Raw genomic sequence first — 6,215 nt, 5'->3', positions numbered from 1 at the left:
CCACCCCTCCCTCCCTCCCTTTAAATACATTCCCTACTTACATAAGTTTTATGCTTTCTTCCTAAGAAATGAGATCATGATATACATAGGAGTCTGTATCTCAACTTTTTCCTACTTAACAACGTATCATGAACATTTTTCCAGGTGAGCAGGCTGAGATCTAACTCCTTCTCATGTACCACACAGTAAGCCATCACATGGGGGGGCCCGTTTATTTAACCTGGTCCATCCATATCAATATAGAGATTGTTTCCAGTATTTTGCTCTTGGTGCTTTTGGTTCCATTATTTGCATCAAGCTTTCAAGAAACAGATTTATATATTACCCTTGTGTTATACTCCCATGCCTTGCTTCCAAATGATTTACTTATCATCTCCTGATAATTTACCCTGTAGATTTTTCCAGCTAACACTTGAACAACAAATAGCCTGGATTTAAAGCCAATTGTGTCTAACAGATGCAATGATCAAAGTGGAAGTTCTACTGTTCAGGCATTTGGGACATGCCAGCTGCCAGCTGTTCTCACTGACCCTCATACAAAGTCAATTGTGTATGGGTATGTCATTTAATCTCTTAGGTAGGAAAACCGAAACAAAACACCTCCCTCTTTTTTCCAATTCTATTTTTTCAATAAACTACTGTTTAAATGTTAAGAAAAAAGGCACCTAGAAAATACTTTTAAGTAAAAAAATTAATGAACCATGTTTGTATTTCAACCCACTGGCTATTTTATGCCAACCAGAGGTATCTCTGCCTGGGACACAGTTAACCAAGGACCCCAGCTCCTGCCCCGAGCCAGCATCAACTACTAGGAGGACAGAGGGGAGCTGAAAGTTCAGGGCACTGATGTAATCATATTGGTGTCCTTTTTTTCTTCTTTTAAATTTTTTTTTAATCCTCACCAGAGGATTTTTTTCCCCATCTTTTTAAAAAATGTATTTTACTGATTTCAGAGAGGAAGAGAGAGGGAGAGATAGAAACATCAATGATGAGAGAGAATCAATTATCGGCTGCCTCCTGCATGCCCCACACTGGGGATTGAGCCCACAACCCGGGCATGTGCCCTGACTGGAAATGGAACCTGGGACCCTTCAGTCTGAAGGCCAAATGTCTATCCACTGAGCCAAACCAGCTAGGGTGTTTTGTGTGTGTGTGTGTGTGTGTGTGTGTGTGTGTGTGTGTTTATAACATGGGGATGTGCAGGAGGCAGCTGATCGATGTTTCTAACTCTCTATCTCTCTCCCTTCCTCTCTGTAAAAAATCAATAAAATATATTTAAAAAAAAAAAAAGAAATGGAACCATGATCTACTGGCTCATGGGTCCACACTAAAATAACCGAGCCACACCGGCTGGGCCCCATTGATCTTTAAAGAGAGAATGGAAGGGAAGGAGGGAAACATTGATGTGAGAGTGACACATTAATTGGTTGCTTCTTGAAAGCGCTCTGACCAGGGCTGGGGTTCAAAGCTGCAACCAAGGTATGTGCCCTTGACCTGGAATTGAACCTGAGACCCTTCTGTCCACAGACCAATGCTCTAACCACTGAGCAACTGGCTAGGGCACATTGATGTTCTTAATCTCCACAGTACCTTGCCAACCCAACCCATGCAGCAAATTCACTGGCTCTACTGACGCGCAGAATATTTCAGATAACGGGTATCCAGGCAATAAGACGATCCCAATAACTTCTCTAGGCAGAGAGAAATGTCTGCAACCACTTTCCCAAAAGCTATTTCTACTCCAGCCTGCTGGACTCTTTGGAGCATGTCTTAGTTCAAATGTTTCTATTTATGTGAAATAACCATAAATCACTTTTATAATTATATATTACTCCAGTTTATTAAATAATGAAACAAGGTTTATGCCACATAATCCAACAATGTTTAAATAAAGAGCTTGAATTATAAAGGATTATGAAACTTCATAGTCTTTATATGATATATACTATTTCTAGCCCAAGAATAAATATGGAAAACAGGAGGTATTTTTTATATCACAGATCAGCAACATTTAGCTTCAATGATTACACAAACCCATGAGCAAACAAAAAAGTCCTTTGTTTTCTTTTAGGTTATAAAAGCTAAAAACCCTTTTGCCATATATAAGCAATAGCCACGGGGGCGGGAGATATCAGCCAATTCCTGCAAACAAGGGGAGTGAGTGTCCCAGGGTCTCAGGTTCTCTCTTGGTTAGAAGCGTCAGTACATTAACTCTCTCAGAAAGCAGAAACACAAACAGGTTAAGATCTTGTTCTACAAAGTGTTTAATAAACCTACACTGAAGAAATACTGTGTTTTTCTTTTTAAAACATAAGTTTTACAGTGAGGTTCAAATTTCTTTTCAATCTGATAGGAACATGTACGTAATTTTAATAAATTGATATAATGAATATTGCATGACTTACTTAGATATGATATGTATACTTAAGAAATAAAGTGTTTTCTACATTTAAAAAAGAGTGTTTCATAAGAAGTAATTCTTTTTTTTTCTTGAACATATCAAGATTTTATTGTCATATAATAAAACAAAATATGAAGCTTAGAACTGGACCACTTGACCCTTTCTCTTCTTATCTCTTCCCAGTTCAAAATGCTTGCATCTCTTCATAACCAGCATTCTCTTAGATCTGTAGTTAGGCTCAACGCATTCAAGGCTCAGCACAATTTTCTTTGTACTTTTAGCCTTTGTTCAGAAAATCGGCTTAGTCTGCCCACCATAGCCACTCTGCTTCCTGTCATAACGCCGCTTTCCCTGTGCATACAGAGAATCCTTATCCTTCTTGTACTGTGTTACTTTGTGGGGCTGATGCTTGCCACACTTCTTACAGAAAGTTTGGCAGGTTTTAAAAACGTTTGTGATGTTTGCAAGCACTATTGGCAGGGAAAGGAAGATCAAGAAGTAATTCTTTTATTTCTTTTTTTTTTTTAAAGGTTTACAGAGAGGAAGGGAGAGGGATAGAGATTTAGAAACATCAATGAGAGAGAAACATCGATCAGCTGCCTCCTGCACACGCCCTACTGGGGATGTGAGGGCACAACCAAGGTACATGCCCTTGACCAGGAGCAAACCTGGGACCCTTCAGTTCGCAGGCTGACGCTCTATCCAGTGAGCCAAACCAGTTAGGGGAAGAAGTAATTCTTTAAACTCAAGGAACTCAAAACTGAAAGCCTTTCTATAGAAAGCCCTTACCACATCATGGAATGTCTGGTATGAAGAAAAAAAATGTCCTCATTATGAAGATATTAGAGGCCCGGTGCACAAAATTTGTGCATGGGGGCAGGGGGGCCCCCAGCCAAGCCTGCGCCCTTTCACAGTCCGGGAGCACTCAGGGGATGTCCAAGTACATTTTTTAAAAAATCACCCTGTACTTAATTTTCTTACTAACTTCTCCTTTTAAACTCCCCTCACTCTTATATTCTGTTTCTTCTTTTTATTTAACTACTAGCGGCCCGGTGCATGAAATTCGTGCACGGGGAAGGGGGGGGTCCCCTCAGCCTGATGTGCACCCTCTGTCACCTTCTGGTCGCTCCAGGCCTAGGCATGGGCTTACAGGCTTGGGGTGGCCTGGCTCTCAAGGACACCTGCCCTGGGGACACAGGCCTTTTGGCACCGGCGTGCGTGCAAGTGACCGCGGAGCGAGAACCTCTGCTGGTGTCCACGCATGCACTCCAGTGGGGTGCAGCCATGGCAACATGGGGGAAACTCCAAGCCCCGCCTCCAGCTTCCACACGTGCCGCCCTGACCCAAGCTCCCCGGCATCTGTACACGCCGCCCTGACCCCAGCTCCCTGGCACCTGCGTGCGCACGCCAGCCAGGTGGGAGCTTCCCTGGCGTCCACGCACCACCCTGACCCCGGCTCCCGCACACGCGCAAGTGGCCACAGGGCGGGAACTTCCACGGGGGAAGTTTCTGCTCCACCTCTGGTGTCTGCGCCGCCCCAACCCTGGCACCTGCCTGCAAGTGCCAGCTGGGCGGAAGCTTCCCTGGTGTCTGCACGCACCACCCCGACACCGGCTCCCCAGTGCCCGCATGCACCGCCCCGCCTCCAGCTACTGTGCACACTCAAGCTTCTGCCCCGACTCCGTCTCCCCGGCACCTGCTCGCACATGCCAGCCAGGTGGGAGCTTCCTCTGTGTCGACATGGTGATATGGGGGAAGCTCCTGCCCCGCCCCTGGCTCCCCAGCGTCCACATGTGCTGCCCCACTCCCGGCTCCCCGGTGCCGTGTGCACGCAAGCGGCCGTGGGGCTGGAACTTCCCCAGCATCGCCATGGCAATGCGGGGGAAGTACCTGCCCCACCCCCGGCTGCCCGGTGCCTGTGTATGCAAATTAACCCACCATCTTTGTCGGGTTAATTCGCATAGTCACTCCTCATTGGCTTGTGGACATCAAGGAGGGACGGTTAATTTGCATGTTTCTCTTTTATATAGACTGCAGGCCCAGTGCATGAAATTTGTGCATGGGGGCGGGTCCCTCAGCCCAGCCTGCACCCTCTCCAATCTGGGATCCCTCTTGCAATCTCCTAAACTGCTCGCCTGGCTGCCGGCCTGATCCCCCTAACTGCTCTCCCCTGCCGGCCTTATCTCCCCCGCCCCTACCCCCCTCGCCCTGCCTGCCTAATGCCCCTAACTGCTCTCCCCTGCTGGCCTGATTCCCCTAGCTGCTCTCCCCTGCCAGCCTGATCACCCTTAACCACCTCTGCTTCATGGCTTTGTCTGAAAGTACGTTCAGTCTAATTAGCAGCTTACCCTTTTATTAGTATAGAGGCCTGGTGCACAGGTGGGGGCCGGCTGGTTTGCCCTGAAGGGGGTCCCGGATTGGGGTGGGGGTCCCCTTGGGGGTAGGGCCGGCCTGGACAAGGGGCCTGGGATGGTTTGAAGGCTGGCCACACCCCCGATCAGGGTGGGGGTCCCCGCTGGGGGATGGTACCAGCCTGGGTGAGGGGCCTGGGGCAGTTTACAAGCCAGCTGCCCCAATCAGGGTGAGGGTCTCCACTGGGGGACAGGGCTAGCCAGCCTAGACGAGGGGCCCCTCAAGGTTAGCAGGCCGGCCACAGCTCCATTGGGGTGGGGGTCCCCGCTGGGGGCGGTGCCAGCATAGGCGGGGGCCTGGAGCGGTTTACAGGTTGGCCATGCCCCCATCAGGGTGAGGGTCTCCACTAGGGGGTGTGGCAGGCCTGGGTGAGGGGCTGAGGGCTGTTTGTAGGCTGGCCATGCCCCCATCGGGGTGGGTGGTCTCTGCTGGGGGCAGGGCCTTCCTGGGCAAGGGGCCTGGGGGCAATTTTCACAGGTTGGCCAAGCCTCTAGCTTTGTCAGGAAGGACATCTGGAAGACATCCAGTCTAATTAGCATATTACCCTTTTATTAGTATAGACTAGAGGCCCGGTGCATGAAAATTCATGCACTAGAAGGGGGGTCCCTCAGCCCAGCCTGCCCCGTCTCACAGTCTGGGAGCCCTCAGGGCGGGAGGTGACCTGGCAATCAGGGGAAGGCAATGCTCCCATCACATCTCTGCTGCTGCCACTGCCAGCAGTGCAAGCCTCGGCTGGCCCTGGTTACCTGAACCTCGGGCTGCCCTAGGCTGGGAGGCCGCCATCCGAGGCTTGCCTGTGCCTTGGGCCCACCCTGGGTGGCTGGGCAGCTGACATCTGAGGCTGCCTGCACCTCAGGTCGGCCCTAGGAAGCTGGGCAGCAGACATTCAAGTTCTGCCTGCGCCTCGGGCTGGCCCTGGGTGGCTGGGGGGCTGAAGGTAGGTCCAGCCACACTGCGTACCTGCCATCTCCCCCCCGCCCCCAGGTGGAGAAAGGACTGGGGGACTCCAGTGGGGCTGAGGGGACTGGGCGCCTCCATCTTTGTGACTGTAAATTTGTATATTCCCTCTTTACTAGATAGGATTTTCCTGGCCTCACCCCATTTTAGCATCCTTCTTTTTCCTGCTTTCTTTTCCTCCCTCCCTTTGAACCTCCCACGGCCCCTCTCCCTCCCTCCCTCCTCCCTTATCTCCCTTCATTCTGAAAGGCGTGCTGCCCACCTCCCCGGGTGGTGTGGGAGGAGGAGTCCGGCCGCTGGGCTCTGGAATCCCTCTGCGCCCACCATAGGGCCTGGCCTCCCTGGAGCGGGTCTGAGTGTCCAAACCGGCTGCGCGGCCGGCGGTAGGCCGAGGGGTGGGGCCGAGTGGCGACCGACCGGGGAGGTCGTGGGAGCGTAAGGCCTC

General features: G+C 50.4%; 1 pseudogene; it reads right to left on the bottom strand.

The window, feature by feature from the left end:
• Nucleotides 1–2,065: 2,065 nt before the first annotated feature.
• Nucleotides 2,066–4,363, bottom strand: LOC107182047 (annotated as a pseudogene).
• Between the last annotated feature and the right edge of the window lie 1,852 nt (nt 4,364–6,215).

The sequence above is a fragment of the Myotis davidii genome, unplaced genomic scaffold (assembly GCF_000327345.1).
Source record: "Myotis davidii unplaced genomic scaffold, ASM32734v1 scaffold533, whole genome shotgun sequence".
Classification (NCBI taxonomy): Eukaryota; Metazoa; Chordata; class Mammalia; order Chiroptera; family Vespertilionidae; genus Myotis; species Myotis davidii.
The sequence above is the reverse complement of the archived record's forward strand: the minus strand, read 5'-3'. Positions and strand labels throughout refer to the sequence as shown.